The sequence below is a fragment of the Malurus melanocephalus genome, unplaced genomic scaffold (genome assembly GCF_030028575.1).
Source record: "Malurus melanocephalus ecotype Western Australia unplaced genomic scaffold, MMel_1.1 scaffold_128, whole genome shotgun sequence".
NCBI classification, from domain to species: Eukaryota; Metazoa; Chordata; class Aves; order Passeriformes; family Maluridae; genus Malurus; species Malurus melanocephalus.
This window is the reverse complement of record NW_026623360.1, coordinates 61492-75874: the sequence shown is the minus strand read 5'-3', so window position 1 is coordinate 75874 and position 14383 is coordinate 61492. Positions and strand designations below refer to the sequence as shown.

At 48.9% G+C, this 14383-nt stretch overlaps 1 protein-coding gene across 1 annotated transcript in view; it reads right to left on the bottom strand.

The window, feature by feature from the left end:
- PPFIBP1 (PPFIA binding protein 1) overlaps positions 1–14168 on the bottom strand; it is a 103237-nt gene extending 89069 nt beyond the window's left edge. The window contains exon 1 of the mRNA XM_057370496.1: positions 14081–14168. The gene's annotated coding sequence lies outside the window, so the exon portion shown is untranslated. The remainder of the gene's footprint in view (positions 1–14080) is intronic.
- Positions 14169–14383: the final 215 nt, after the last annotated feature.

Genomic DNA, 14383 nt, shown 5'->3' with positions numbered 1-14383 from the left:
TCACCCAAGCTTAACTCAGCTCTGAAGGACATCAGCATGAAAAAAATGAGAGGAGAGGCTTCTGGTCCCTGAGGAACAAGAGGGGGAGGCAACACTTATGCTTGCCTATAGCAAGGAGGCATCTCACCCTAACTGAGACCTCTTAAGCTGGAACCAAGCCAGAAAGCCCAAATAATAGCCCTTCTGCTCACAAAACCACCCCTGAATCTTGATTGCTCACAAGCTGTCTGRAACAGTTTTATATTCATTTAAAATACAATGGGGGAGAAAGCTTCCTGCCTCTCATCACTCAGAGAAGATATTAAACCAATGTTTTCTTCATTCCTGCTTTGCCTGGGTTTCATAACTCRTTTTCCTAGTTTTCTTCAAAACTGACAAATTTTAAAGTATAGGGGTTTTATGTATAATTTTTGACTTCACCCCTGCACATGATGCCATTGGAAGTATGCACTATTTAAGCACTGTATATGCACAGATTTGAAATTTTTGCTTTTACCTTGATTAAGCATTTGTTTTGTTTCTTTAAATCATCCAGCTTGTGTCTTTTACAGGAAATTAAATTAACACAAAGTATCTTTTAATAATCATAAGAGCTTTCCAGCAATTCAATTTGCAAAATGACAGACCAGCATTTTGCATTACAGTAAGCAGTTTGTCAAGCTGTTCTGACAGCAGATCTTGTTCAAARCCTTGTCCAGAAATGTAACACTACCTCCTACAATTCCAGCCGTGCAGTCAATGACAGAAAACAGTTTATGAGACACAGCCAAGCACACACTCTCTTTTCACAGCATTAAAATCTGGAAGTCTTTCTCTCAAGCAGCTATGACCCAACTGTGCTGCAGCCAGGATCAGCTCTGTGAAGGCAAGTTAATASTGACTTGCTTTATTCTGTTTTGCTGAAAATGAAGCCAGCTCTGCACTGCTGGAGGCCCCATCCCTGCATAGGAGGGAGCCAGGCAGCTCCAATCCAAAACCTGCACAAGGTCTTGGCAGGGCTTCCTCACTACAGGGCAGTTCACAGGATACACAGACGAGAGGAAGAGATGCAGGGACAGACAGCATCAAGGTATGGAAAGGACTCAAAAGCACACAGCAGCTCAGGGGCAAAGGCTGCTATGTGTGCCTGAGGAATTGCCCCACCAAACCCATAAAACAAGAGCCAACAGCCCAAACCTCAGGAGAGGCCTTGCCTTGACACACAAACCTCTTCCCATGTCACTTGATGGGCAGTGCCCCTCCAAAAGTGTTSCTCCTGCTCAGGCACACGGTCTGCCCTTAAAACAGCACAAGGGCTTTGGGAAGCCAGATGAAAGCCTGATAGCAGGAAAACAGTGAAAACAAGGAARGCAACTTATCCCAGCCCCAAAGGGAGTGAGTGGTCGAGTCAGAAACAGAGCTCAGTCTGGCCCTGTCCACAYAGCAGCAACTCCAGCATGAGCACAAGTGGCTTTTCTGAAAACACTGAGACATGGAGCATATTCCAAACAAATATTCCTTAGGGGAGARAAAAAAAAAAAAAAAGATGCATCAAGTAAGACTTATGGGACAACTACTTTTGCTCCCGGGTTCACAGGCTTTGGCTATTTTTAGTAAGCTGCCTTTGCAGATGCCAAAATAAGATCTCTCYCCCTCCTCTGTACATACACAGCTGGACATGAATCCTCACAGCCTGGCCAACAGCATCTGCATTCAGCTTCACAGATGTGAATTACAATAGAAAGCCTCGAGGGGAAGCCTCTTCTCTGGAAATCCAAACACAAGCAGTTAATATGGTCCATGTACCAAGCATACAGCCCATGGGAAGAAGGGACCCATGAGCACAGAGTTAGGAAGTTCCTTCCTTGCCACCAGCAGTACTTCCTTGATCCTTTATTTCTGATTAGTGCTAAAAGAGATCAATAAGCATGACTTCAAGWCTGTAATACAGAATTGCTCCTTTTCTCCAGGCCCTGCACACAGGATCACAGCTAAGAATCAGTACCCCCACTCAGAGGCTGTCTCTCCTCAGCCATCAGAGCTCTGCAGAAAGGCTGCAGGTCTATTCACAGCCACCAGATCAGCACAAGCTCATCTGGGCAGGAGAGGCAGCTCATTCCCTTGGAGAAGCACYGCTGCATTCCTGGGCTGGCCTGCAGTTTCCATCTCCTAGGCAGCATCCATCCCTCCCCAMTCCCAGCCCTACAAGAAGCAGGTGGCACTGCAAACCCTCCAGAGCCCCACAGTTCAAGCCCAGAACAAACCGGTCTGCAAAAGTACACCAGTCCATCTCTTGCCTTCACTGYTCCCAGCACATGTTTCCTGAGCATGCACGTTTTTGTACACCTTTTGTTCTTTGAGAGGCCCAAAAACCACATTGGGAGAAATCTGCCTGCTCCAAAGACACGAGTCAGCAAAGCCCCATGCTTCTGGGAGCTGTCTCTGGCTCCATCCAGGGAAAATCACTCCAGTCTATGATGGCTGCTCGATGCCATCACTGCTGGGAAGCCCAGCACACCCTCACCCCAGTGCCTGGAAAAGGGGGCAAGGGCCACAGCCAGTCCCAGAAACACATTTTCCCACTGTCCTGGGGAATGCCAAGTCTCCCATTGAGGGTCTGGCCATCAGCCAACCTCCAGCAATTCCCAAGCCCCACCAGAGGCTCTGCAACACCTGTCACCCACCCACTCGAMGGCTGCCCTGACCAGATTGTGTCCCCTGCTTTCCACATCTGAGCCACATGCTCCATGGCTGTGGAGTACCAGAAAGAAGCTGGCATACAGACTGGCACGCAAAATCCYATCATGCAGGCAAAGCAGCTCCAGTTTGGCTCCCATTAGCAGGACACACAACCTGACCTCTCCCTCCTTCATGGGGAGGAATGTGCAGGTCCACAACCACAGACTCACCTCGAGCAGCCCCAGGGGTTTTTATTTACTTTATTTCATCTCATCTCCAGCACTCCTCTCCCTCCCTACACCCACAGTCCCCTCCCAGAAATCTGCCTCATTTCCCGTGACCGCCTACACAGCGAGCTTGGAATACTGGCTTGTCTCAAAACCTCATCAGGCCTCAAACAGGGACCGCCAGCTTTTAGTGGAGGATTCACATTTCATTTTTCATAGTCTCAAAGCTCTGCAACATATTGAGTCTGTGCTGTAACCTCCTGTTTATCAGGGAACAACTAATAGTTTAATTTGGACTAATTTCACRTATGGCTTCTATCAGACCCTGCAGAACCTCTGGCTGCCCTCACCCTTCTGTATAAACATCAACAAAATCCAGGCATGAGGATCTAGATACCGGAGGAAAACATCTGCCTCAAAACTTTGCAGCACAGGCAAGACAGGAAGGATTGAAGGAAGGACACCACAAATTCCAGCACTCTGAATTTCCCGTGTGCCTGTGGAGGGCAGGGATGTGCACCTGCAGGATGGACCGCGTGGCAGGTGGCACTGCCAGCTCCTAAAGCCAGCAGGATCCCCTGCTCTGCAGCACCTCAGGTGGGGCTCCCCCTGCTCAACCAGCCCAGTCCAATCCCTCTACATTCCCTGGGGTCCTGTTTCTTTGCCCTCACTTCCACACCCAAGGACTTGAGCAGCAGAGACCTCACCACCCCTTCAGCACCAGGATGTCCTCCTCCCTTCCCCAACCATCTCCTGAAYAGCTTGCCCAGACAAAAGGGACATCAGCAAAGGCATTTCCATTAAGACCATCAYTGGGTCTCCATCCCCAATTTCTCTCTTCCAGAAACACATGGCAAGTCAAACAATGCAAAGTTAAAGTCTCACTAGAAGCAAGAGTGGTGCTTTCAATGGCTCCAGCAGGTACTTCATGCACTGCACTCCTGTTTCTCACTCTGCTCACCATGACTAACACCTCACCCACAAATGGCTCCACATCTTAGGGCAAAGAGACAACAAACCAGGTGAGGCTTAGAGGGAAGGTGGTAGGACCCCATTCATTCCTTTAAACAGACCCCGTTTTGTTCCAAAATGCACACTCTGCAGGAGCTACATGAACACAGCTGGATCTAAGAAATGRAAATGTTCCTCACCATGTGCAACAGTAAAGCCAGGCCTAATTACCAYYGCCATAGGAAAATTATATAGAACAYTTTTAGCAAGAAGAGAAATTAACTGCAGTATCACAGCCAAATTCCACTCTAGAATCAGCAGTCCAGCTGGAYACACTGTCCTAAACAACTGGGTAACCAACCCTAAACAACTACCACATGCGCTGTAGCTTCCCAAAGAATGAGCTGAGTAGGAAGGGATCCACAAGGATCATCATAGTCCAACTCCCGGCCCTGTACAGGACAGCTCAAGAATCCCACCTTGTGCTTCACAGCATTTGTTATCCAAATGCTTGCTCCTTGAACTCTGGTAGCCTTGGAGCCATGACTATTCCCTGGGGAGCCTGTTCAGTGCCCCACCACCCTCTGGGGGCAGAACCTTCCCCAGATATCCACCCTAACCCTTCCATGGCACAGCCCCAGCTGTTCCCTGCATCCTGTCCCTGGTCACCACAGAGCAGAGATCAGGGCCTGCCCCTCCTCTTCCCCTCCTGAGGGAGCTGCAGAACTGCTGGGAGCTCTGACCTCAGTSTCCTCCAGCTGAACAGACCAAGTGACCTCAGCTGCTCCTTGTGGGGYTTCACCTCCAGACCCTTCCCCATCTCCATGTCCCCACTCTGGACATTCTCTCACAGCTTTACATCCTTCTTATATTGTGGCTCTCAAAACTGCAGACTCCTTCCCCTCTGAAAGGGCCACTGAGACACATCAGTGTTGTCAAGACAAGTCCCTACAGAAGCATCCCCTTGTTTCAACTCCCTCTGCATTTCCAGCTGCCCCACAGTGAGCTCAGCCCTGCCTGAACGGCCCCAACTCTGCTGCCTGTTTGCCGCTGCCATGCCCCAGAGTGATGCAGGCACACACACCAAACACAAAACGTATGTTCTGACAACTCCACACCAGCACCACGTTCCACTAGGAGCAAAATGATTTCCTAGGACAGCACAGGACAGAGTGTCAGACAGCTTCTCTGCACAGAAATGYGACAGAGAGAGACATTTGTTGCAAGAAAGCTGAACACACAGCAACTACAATTTTTTGTTCATCATGTCTCTGTAGTATTTTCACTGGTGAATGAATAAATTATAATTTACAGCAAAGGCAGGGTTTCCAGTTGGAGGTTATTTACTTTCACCTCAATCACAGCAGCCCTGGCAAGCCAGATGATGCACAAGCCAAGCAGCAAGTGCTCGCATGCTGGGAACTGTTCAAACAGGAATAATTCAATCTTTTTGTAGTCTCACCCTGGCTAATTTGCCACAAGCTGTCTCTTTTCAGATGCTACATGAAACACGAGGAAAAAACCAAGCTGGATTAAGCTGGTCCRTTTACAATCAGTTCATCTACTGAGAGTTCAGGTCAGTTCATTTTCTGTGTAAAACAAATTCATTTTTTCAGCTTCACAGGGTTTGAGGAACAAAAGTTTATTGCAGTAACYAAACATTGCTCACCGGACAAGCGTGCAGTGATTACTTAACTAATGCAAACGATTTTCAGTCTGCGTGCAAGGAATGCATGGGATAATTCCAGGGCACTCTCTTCCACCAGCATTTTACRAGTACGTTTTAGGTAGCTATGGAGACGTTACAGCCTTTTTCATTTTGCTGTCATAACTAGACAGCTATTGATTTCTTTGCAAAATTCCTTGGAAGAGTGGGGAAGGGAGGTGGAGTTTCAAGCACCACGAGGTCTGAGAGCAACAGGCTGAAGAGAATGGGRAAAGATTTCAGATGGAGACATCAGCACAGAGGCTCCTTGCAAAAGACAGCCTTGAACCTKGTCCTGCTTTAGTACTTCTGCAAAAGAGGAGGTAAACATACACATGTGTAACAGGGATTGTCCTCCAACCAGYTCCAAAAGGAAAAACATTTCCAGCYACCACTKCCATCACCYTGCACAAAAGGAGGCCCTCSCTAAGGCCAGGCTGTGGTTTTGCTCTAACACAAATCTCTCTGGAGGCATGGGGGGACTCCATTCTCGCAGTCCTGCTGGGCTACGAGATGCTTCCCTATCCCTCTAAGCAGATTACAAGGAAGCCTCATCCCGGGCAGGTCTTGCAGGTAATCAGTGCCTCCTYTCCACCCTCGCCAGGATTACAGCTTTGTGATGGGTAACTCTGAATTCCACTCTTCTTCCAACAACAGCCCAAGAGCTTGCTGTGAGCTGAGCAGCACTGGTCCTCAGCAGTTGATTCTGCCCAAAATGATGCTGTGAGAAATGCTTTTCACCTTACTGACCCTATATGATAAAGCACTCCTGCATATGCAGATTTAGGACKGCACATCATGATGAGAGAATCTGAAACATGAGATATCGACCTGRAAAACTCTGTGTCACACAGATAAGGGCGTGCAAACAATCATGGATTTCGGTCTCACTCAGAAACTCCCTCTGTAATGAGAACAACAGATCAGGCTCTGAACAGACAGTTCCCTTTGGATTAAACAGAAAGGAAAGCCTGTTCAACTAAAACATTTTTCTTAAATTCACCTTAGACCCAGTCAYAACAATGGAGCCAGAACCTGTGGAATTATCTCTACCACAAACCGCAGGAAATTTACCGGCACCACCCTGCAAACAAAGCTCAATCTTCTCATCTCCACGCTGCGTTTACAGCCTCACGACTGCTCACCAAAAGGACATTCTCAAGCTCTASTGCAAATGGAAAGAGGGAGATGCTGCTGCTGCAGAACAAACCCAGCAGCTCTGGGATGAGTGTGGAAACCTCTGAGAGGATGATTTTGCTTAGGACCTGTTTGTTACATGTTTCACATTCAARAGAAGGTAAGCCACTATATGCTCCTTCTAGAGGAGAAGAAAACAAACAATAAACCAAATAAAAATCATGCAAAACAGGGGGAAAATAATTCAATTTTATAAAAATCTTTATAAAAATACAAAAAAAATCTTAGAGCCAATTTAAGCTTAGCCAAGAAACATAAATATGCATTTCTGAACTTTCCCCTGTGATGTTTCCTTTATAAACATAACAAATTAAAAGTGCTGTCAAAAATTAAACCAGCTGTGGTTAGGTGGAGGGGAAAAAAACGCTGATGGCTCTAAGATCCAACTGACAAGCCTTTTCAAGTCTGCTCTAATGCAAAATCAACTTCCCATGGATTTAAATTAAGAATAAAAAAATATCTTCCTTTGCTTAATCCTGGTTTGGAAGCAGGACAGAGGATATTACAACAAAGCCAGCATCTGAACCCCCCAGGAGCCATCCAGCTGCCACATGCCCTTCCTGGAGAACAGCTGTTCAACACACCCAGCTCTTCTTCAACAAGAATCCATCCTACTTTTAGCACAGATTTAAGAAACCTAAACCAGGAGAGAAGAGGAGATGCTTTGAATCCACAAAGAAAAACATTCCAAAACCATGAAAAACTCATTCACTGGCATCTCTGAATAGCAGCTGACATCGATGAATATCTGCTTATGCTCAAGCTGAGAAGATCCCAAGGTATTTGTGCCCTTTCCTTGTCTCCACAGCATTTCTTCCATAGGAGCAGCCTACCKGATCCAAGCCTAGCAGAGACTCTGACAGTCTGGCCAGAGGGATTTCTAYCAACCCATGGCAGCTGTGTAAGGACACAGCAAAGCTCCACAGAACCCAAGATCRCAACTGCTAAAACCACATGAGATCACAACTATTTTCAGAAACACAGAAACAGCTCAGGGTGTTTTCACAACAAAGATACTCTTCTCACCTGCTCTTCAAGACAGACATTAATTAGCAGCATGACACTCTGCAGAAGTTTAATTAGATCCTACAGACAGCTTCACATGCCAACCTCACGMTACCCTGAACCATGGAGACCAGCCTCCAAAAGGGCTGCAGGTTCTTCTCCCCACCCCTTACCCTCTGCATGACCAGGGCTAGTCTAAACAGGCAAATTCTTCCAACAGTGCTCACACCTTTCCCRTGCTTCACAAAGGTTGTATTTCTGTCAAAACATCATACCAGGCTGTAGCTAGCCAGTACACATACTGTAGAGAGAAAATATCAAGATTCAGTGAAACAGCATTTCTCGATTACTCTGGACTCGTTGAACAGACTCAGCCCACCAAACACAATGCTGGGAGAGAACCAGACCCCCATGACCAATGCCTGCTGACAGGGCAGATGGACAGCTGTGTGCACAGCTGCCACAGCACYAAGGAAAGGAACTGCCCTTCCTCAACCCCCAAACACATCCTGGTGCTGACTGGGTAAACTCCTGTGTGTTCTTGTTTCTGTCCTCCACAAAGAGCACAACACAGGAAAGATTTGAGAACGAGGAGGTTGAGGGGCTGCTTGTTTGGCAGTTTGTTTGCTTTTACAGTTATTTCAACAYTTATTTTTCTGTTACCAACCACAAATTGTGTACCTTGTATCTCTCTTCATAACCACTGCAGTGCCCGTGAACTATCTGGGATTATATTTTACACTAACATATAAAATATACCCTATTTTTTCCTGTGCTTTTGCTTTAGAACTGATCATTCTGAGACCAGGCAGGGAAGACCAGACCATTATAATTTCCTCTTATTCTGATGTGCCTGTAACAGAGTAAGAAAGTAAAATCCTTCTCCCAAATCCCTCACATTTGGAGCCACAAGAACTGTTGGATTTAAAAGATGCTGATTCACACTAGTGGTTATCAGGWTTTTCCCATCTGTGACACAATTAGACAGCTGTCTGGCAGCACAGAGATTCTCCACTTTGGAGTTCAGATGCCACAGCAGCCAGCTCAAATCTCAGCCTTCAGTTTTCCACTAATATTTAGGGAAAAAGCCTATAAARAAAGATGCAAGTGCAAATAAACTTTTGGATCAGCTTACCTGACTTTAGAGCCTTTTGTGCACAGGTACCATTTGACATGGGGATTTTATTCATGCAARAGTTACAACATTGTGCCTGCTGGAACACAGATTACCATCAAAATCCATGCAAATGGCTGCTTAAAGTCACTGCTTTTGTTATTTTTTATGTCCCCTCAAACAYCATAAGCCAGAGACTGCTCAAGTGGCCTCTGGTCCTGTTCTTTGACACAACTTGTACTACTCAATAATGCAGAGCCACAGAAGGGAACAGGAGCATCATCGCCATACTGCAAACAATTCCTCCCAACCAGCACCTCTCCTAAAGTATCAGCACAAAGGGACCAAGGAATCCACACTGCAAGGGCTCACAGAACTCTCACCCAGCAAATATATTGGTTTGTCAAGGCTGGAYTACATAGCCCAACCTCTTCTCAAGTTCTCCACCTGTCTCCCTGACTGCATTGCTCCAGGCTGGGGCACAGCAGCTGGGAAGTGCCCAGCAGAAAAAGACCCGGAGGTGCTGGTCACCAGTGCCTGAACATGATTCAACATTTGCCCAGGTGGGCAAGAAGGACGATGGCACCTGGCCTGGGTCAGCAATGCTGTGGCCAGCAGGACCAGGGCAGTGACTGTCCCTGTGTCGTGGGCACTGGTGAGGCCGCACCTCAAGTGCTGTGTCCAGTTCTGGGCCTGTCACTGCAGGATGGACATTGAGGGGCTGGAGCGTGTCCAGGGAAGGGAACGGAGCTGAGGAAGGGGCTGGAGCACAAGTCCAATGAGGAGCAGCTGAGGGAGCTGGGGGGGCTCAGCCTGGAGAAAAGGGGGCTCAGGGGGAACCTTCTCGCTCTGCACAACTCCCTGACAGGAGGGGCAGCCAGGGCGGGTCAGGCTCTGCCCTCAGAGAACAAGAGACAGCACAAGGGGAAATGGACTCAAACTGTGCCAGGGGAGACTCAGGCTGGACATCAAGAGGAATTTCTTCACTGAAAACGTGGCCAGGCATTGGAAGGAGTTGCCCAGGGAGGTACTGGAGTCCCCRTCCCTGAAGGTCCAAGCAAGGATTGAACATGGCACTCAATGCTCTGGGCTGGCTGTCAAGGTGGGGATTGGTCTGAGGTTGGGCTCGATGATCYTGGAGGTCATTTCAAACCTAACAGATTTGATTAATGATTAATTTATGATTATGATAAAGATGACCCAGGCAGGGGCAGGGAACAGAATGGCTTTAGCTACAATGGGCTGCAAAATCTGTATCTAAATATAGTTCCACTGRGGAAAGAAATCAGCTTTTCACACAATTGGTTTATCTTGGCCTTTTAACAGAAACAGAAGCACAGCCAATGCAAAAAGGAGAAAGCTTTAACCCACCACACTTTTCCTGTCTACAGCAGAAGTCACAGAGGAACAGAGTGCTCTGGAAGCCAAAGGACACCAGGAAATTGTATGTGCCCATAGCAAGGGCAGYACACAGCATGGGCAAGCAACTGTGAATCCACTGTGATGACTAAATTATTAATGGAAAATTCCAACTTTTAAGCACAAATAAAGTACTATTTTCACAGTAAACACTACCAGAAAAGTAACAAATCGCCACTGCCTTCAGCAAAAGCTAAGCCAAGACACAGRTCAATTTGTGAGACAGAGGTGGGAGAATAAAAAGGAGGGAAAAGAAGAATGCATCATTGCCTATGCCTCAAGGTGTGCTCTCAGCYGAGCACCCTCCCTAGGGAGAGGGAGATCCAAAGCAAAGATCCCACCAGAAACCCACTGAGATACACCAGGACTTACTGTGATCTCTTACTGAAGTTGCCTCAACTTGGAAAGACACAACTGCAGATAACAAACACTGGCCTCCAAGAGGACCACAATAATTTCATTCTGGATTAGATGCTGACTTTTCCAGTCACAGAGCAAGAGATGTAATCTCTGAGGAATAGCATAGAGCCTTTTCTGTGTGATGCATAAGTTAATGCTTGAAAACCAGAAACATTCAAAGAGCTATCTGTGATTTCTGAAACTGTCATTAAATGACCACCCTGTCTTCATTCAGCCAGGGTGGGGATTTATAATAAATGCTAAATAAACATGTGGGCACAAACACTAGCAATAAGCATGAGACAAGGCAACGCAGTTCGCCTCTGCTGGGCTGGATCCAAAAGCAAAGTCACTAATGGGATGACTAATGGGATGACTAATGGGATCTCACAATTACAAATGGGGGAAGGGGTTCACAATTCAGCCTAAGTACAGGAAGATATTAAGTGGTTTTATTTACGAAGGTATTAAGTGTTTTTATGCATCCTTAAAGTACAGCTGCATGCACACGCTCCACACAAGAGGAGTGAACACAACAAAACCTGTCTGAACCTTCCAATAAACCTGTTCCTTGTATTTGCAAGTTCACAGATGTGGTTTGGCCAGGCAGAAATAGGTCAGATCATAACTGCACACTTTAAAACAGGCACATAACTTCAGTTCTGCGTTGAAGCCCCGAAAATAACCAAGGTAAGTATGAGAAGAAGCTGTCTCAGATATACCAGCCTAACTTCCACATCACCATTTATCAGCTGAGGCAARAGTTACCAGCATCTCCTTAAGGAAGGGCGTGCAAATTCAGCAGAGGGACAGGGGCTTTACTGACCACCTCTAACACCACAGGATGCTTTATCACCTCCCCAAATCCTGCCTAATATTTGGGCTCCTACTTCCTCTGTTGAAAACTACTGCCAAACAGCAGACTCCCCAGTCAGAGGAATTTTGGCATTCCTGCACTCCTTTTGAACCACCACAGCAGTCAGGGATATGTGTTTGGAACATCTGTASGAGATATGAGATCGAGCAACCTCTCCGTGCTCCCTCCACCTTCACAGAGAAACACAGAATGCAAAACGCAACAAAGAAAATGAGTCAATTACACCAAGGAGCTCACAGCAACCCTCCCTTGGGCTCAGGAAGCCAAAGGCCTGGTTTGATGCAATCACACCACTGACAAGAAAGTGACTAAACCTTGGTTCATTTCAAAGCTCTTCAGGGGAAGGATTTCCGCTTCACACTCATTGAAGTGTTCCTTTAGGTGAAAGAAACATCAGAGAACCCGCACTTGGATGGATTAGAGACAAAATCTCCCAAAGGACACCGCACCGAGCACCTCCTAACACACAGCCCAGCCTGTCCTCGGGCCACCCTGACCTGAGCACGGAGCAGTGACCACACTGTCCTGCTCTTCACCGCTGAGCGATGGGACCAGACAGGCTGGCAGCACCACCTGGGAACCTCAGTCTCCTGGGAATGGCTGTCATTTCAGGAATGTTACCAATTATCCTCGTGCTGCCACGAGTCACAGGCACGCACCCCCACAGACATTTCCACCAGCACCCCACTCCCTCCTGCAATGTATGTCACACTGCGTTGGGAACAACCCAAAAAGGAGACAGGACTTGCATCTGAGCAGTAAAAAAAGATTAAATTCACCACGGTTCCCTGCCCCATGTGACATCCCTGATTTCAAGGCGCTCCACCCTGCGTTTCAGGGACAAACAGAAAGGTTACAGAGATTTTGTGCACAAGACAAACCAACTTAAACATTCCTCAGCACAACCCTTATACGCAGATGCAGCAAATGGATGAAATCCCAGGGCTCAAAGCAGGAGATGGGCTGCCAAAGGGGGAACCCGCTCCCCAGGGTCCCCCTCCACTGCCAGGCAAACAGGTGGGGCTCCCACCGCCCTCAGGGAGGAGAGAAACATCAGCTTCACCCTCCTGACATGGGAACATCGATCTTAACGAGTGAGCACTACGGGAGGCACCGACAGTCATTGCCACTGCGGAGCTGATCTCTCCGATACAGCTTTGCAAGAAGCTGCGCTAAATCCAAACCCCACTGGGATGGGTACTGAGCTAAGCTAGGGAGTGCTCTGGCTCTTCATTTCTTACTGATTGGAAGAAGTTAAGAGGCCACAATCTTTGCTGCACTTGAAACAGAGAGTTTAAGCAGATTTCTGCTTGTCTACTTTCCAGAATGCCTCTCAAACCAACCTGCCATGCTGCCTCACTGAGGGCACCAGTTTTACTGAAACCCCTACTTACATCCTTCACAAACGCAAATCCTCAAGATAGAGTCGATACCTTTAACAGAAGCAATAAATCCTGAGCGGACCCCTGTGACATCTTCCTCCCCGGTGGTCCATGGTGTGAGCATGGAGAATACCCCCACTCAGTGACCCATTTATGCTGTTTACTTTTCGGAACGCCGCGACACTCGCATTGCTCAACACGCTGCCATTGCAATACACGCCAGAGCCGACACACGGTGCTGCTGGCAGCGCCTGTGCTTGGGCCACAACGAGGAGAGCCAGCAGAGCCTCTGAAGGCTCAGGCACAGCCAAGCCCCAGCCTGAAACTCTTCATCGGCGCTCCTCACTCACACGAGGGAGCACACACGTGTTAACACCACAGGCAAGCGTTTAACACCGAAAATTACCTCCCCCCCAGAAATAAMTACAGTGTAAAGCACCTTTTTACAGCTCCAGCTGCACCCCAGCCAGGGCGTGAGCAARCACAGCTATTTCAGCTTTAGAAGTCAYGSATCTAACAGAAACAGACCTCGAAAAAAATAATTACAGGATGTAAGAACCCCAGGCCTTAAATCAAACCACATTTGTTAACTCTAGATAAAACCCGTAACTGCAGTTTCACACTACCAGTGCCTGAAGCGCCCTACCAGAGCGTAAAAAGATCAAACCGGAGACTGCCAACCTCTCCCCAAAACTTCCCTTAAAGTTATGTCAGGTCCAACACAGAAACAAGGCACAAAAACAAGGCACAGAAGGTCGGGAGTGCCGMAAGCGCTCTCCTTGCCCTCCCAGCTGGCGGGGCACGGGAGCACAGACACGCAAGGGGAACAGCGGCCGGAGGGATGTGGTGGGGCACGGGAACAGGGACACGGAGAGGGGGCAGGGACACGGAGGGGGGACAGGGACACGGAGGAGGCACAGGGACACGCAGGGGGACAGAGGCCGGCGGGATGTGGCGGGCAGCCCCCCCGCTCCGGGCACACGCGGCGCTCCCGCCCCGGCCCCGCTGCCGGGGGGCCCCGGGCCATGGCGGCGGCAGAGGAGGAGCGGCCGGGGCAGGGCACGGCGGGGCTCATCCCGCCGGGACACCAAACTGCCGCAGGCTGCTCCGAGCGGTCTCGGAGCGGGTCCCGGAAACTTCCCTTACCTGCGGCCGAACCGCGCAGAGCCCTCCCGGGGCGGCCGCGCCTCAGCCGGCTCCGGGCAGCCCCCTCCGCCGTCCCGCCCGCGCCGCTCCGCTCTGCCCCGCCCCGCCCCGGGACCGGCCCCGAACCGTCCCGCCCCGCCCCGATCCGCCCCTGGATCGGCCCCGATCCGCTCTGCCCCGCCCCGATCCGCCCCGGGACAGCCCCGATCCCCCGCTCTGCCCCGCCCGGCCGAGGCACCGCCCTCAGCCGCTCCCGGGCCCGGCTCGCGGGAACCAGTGAAGATCTGTGAGCCCACGAGTTGC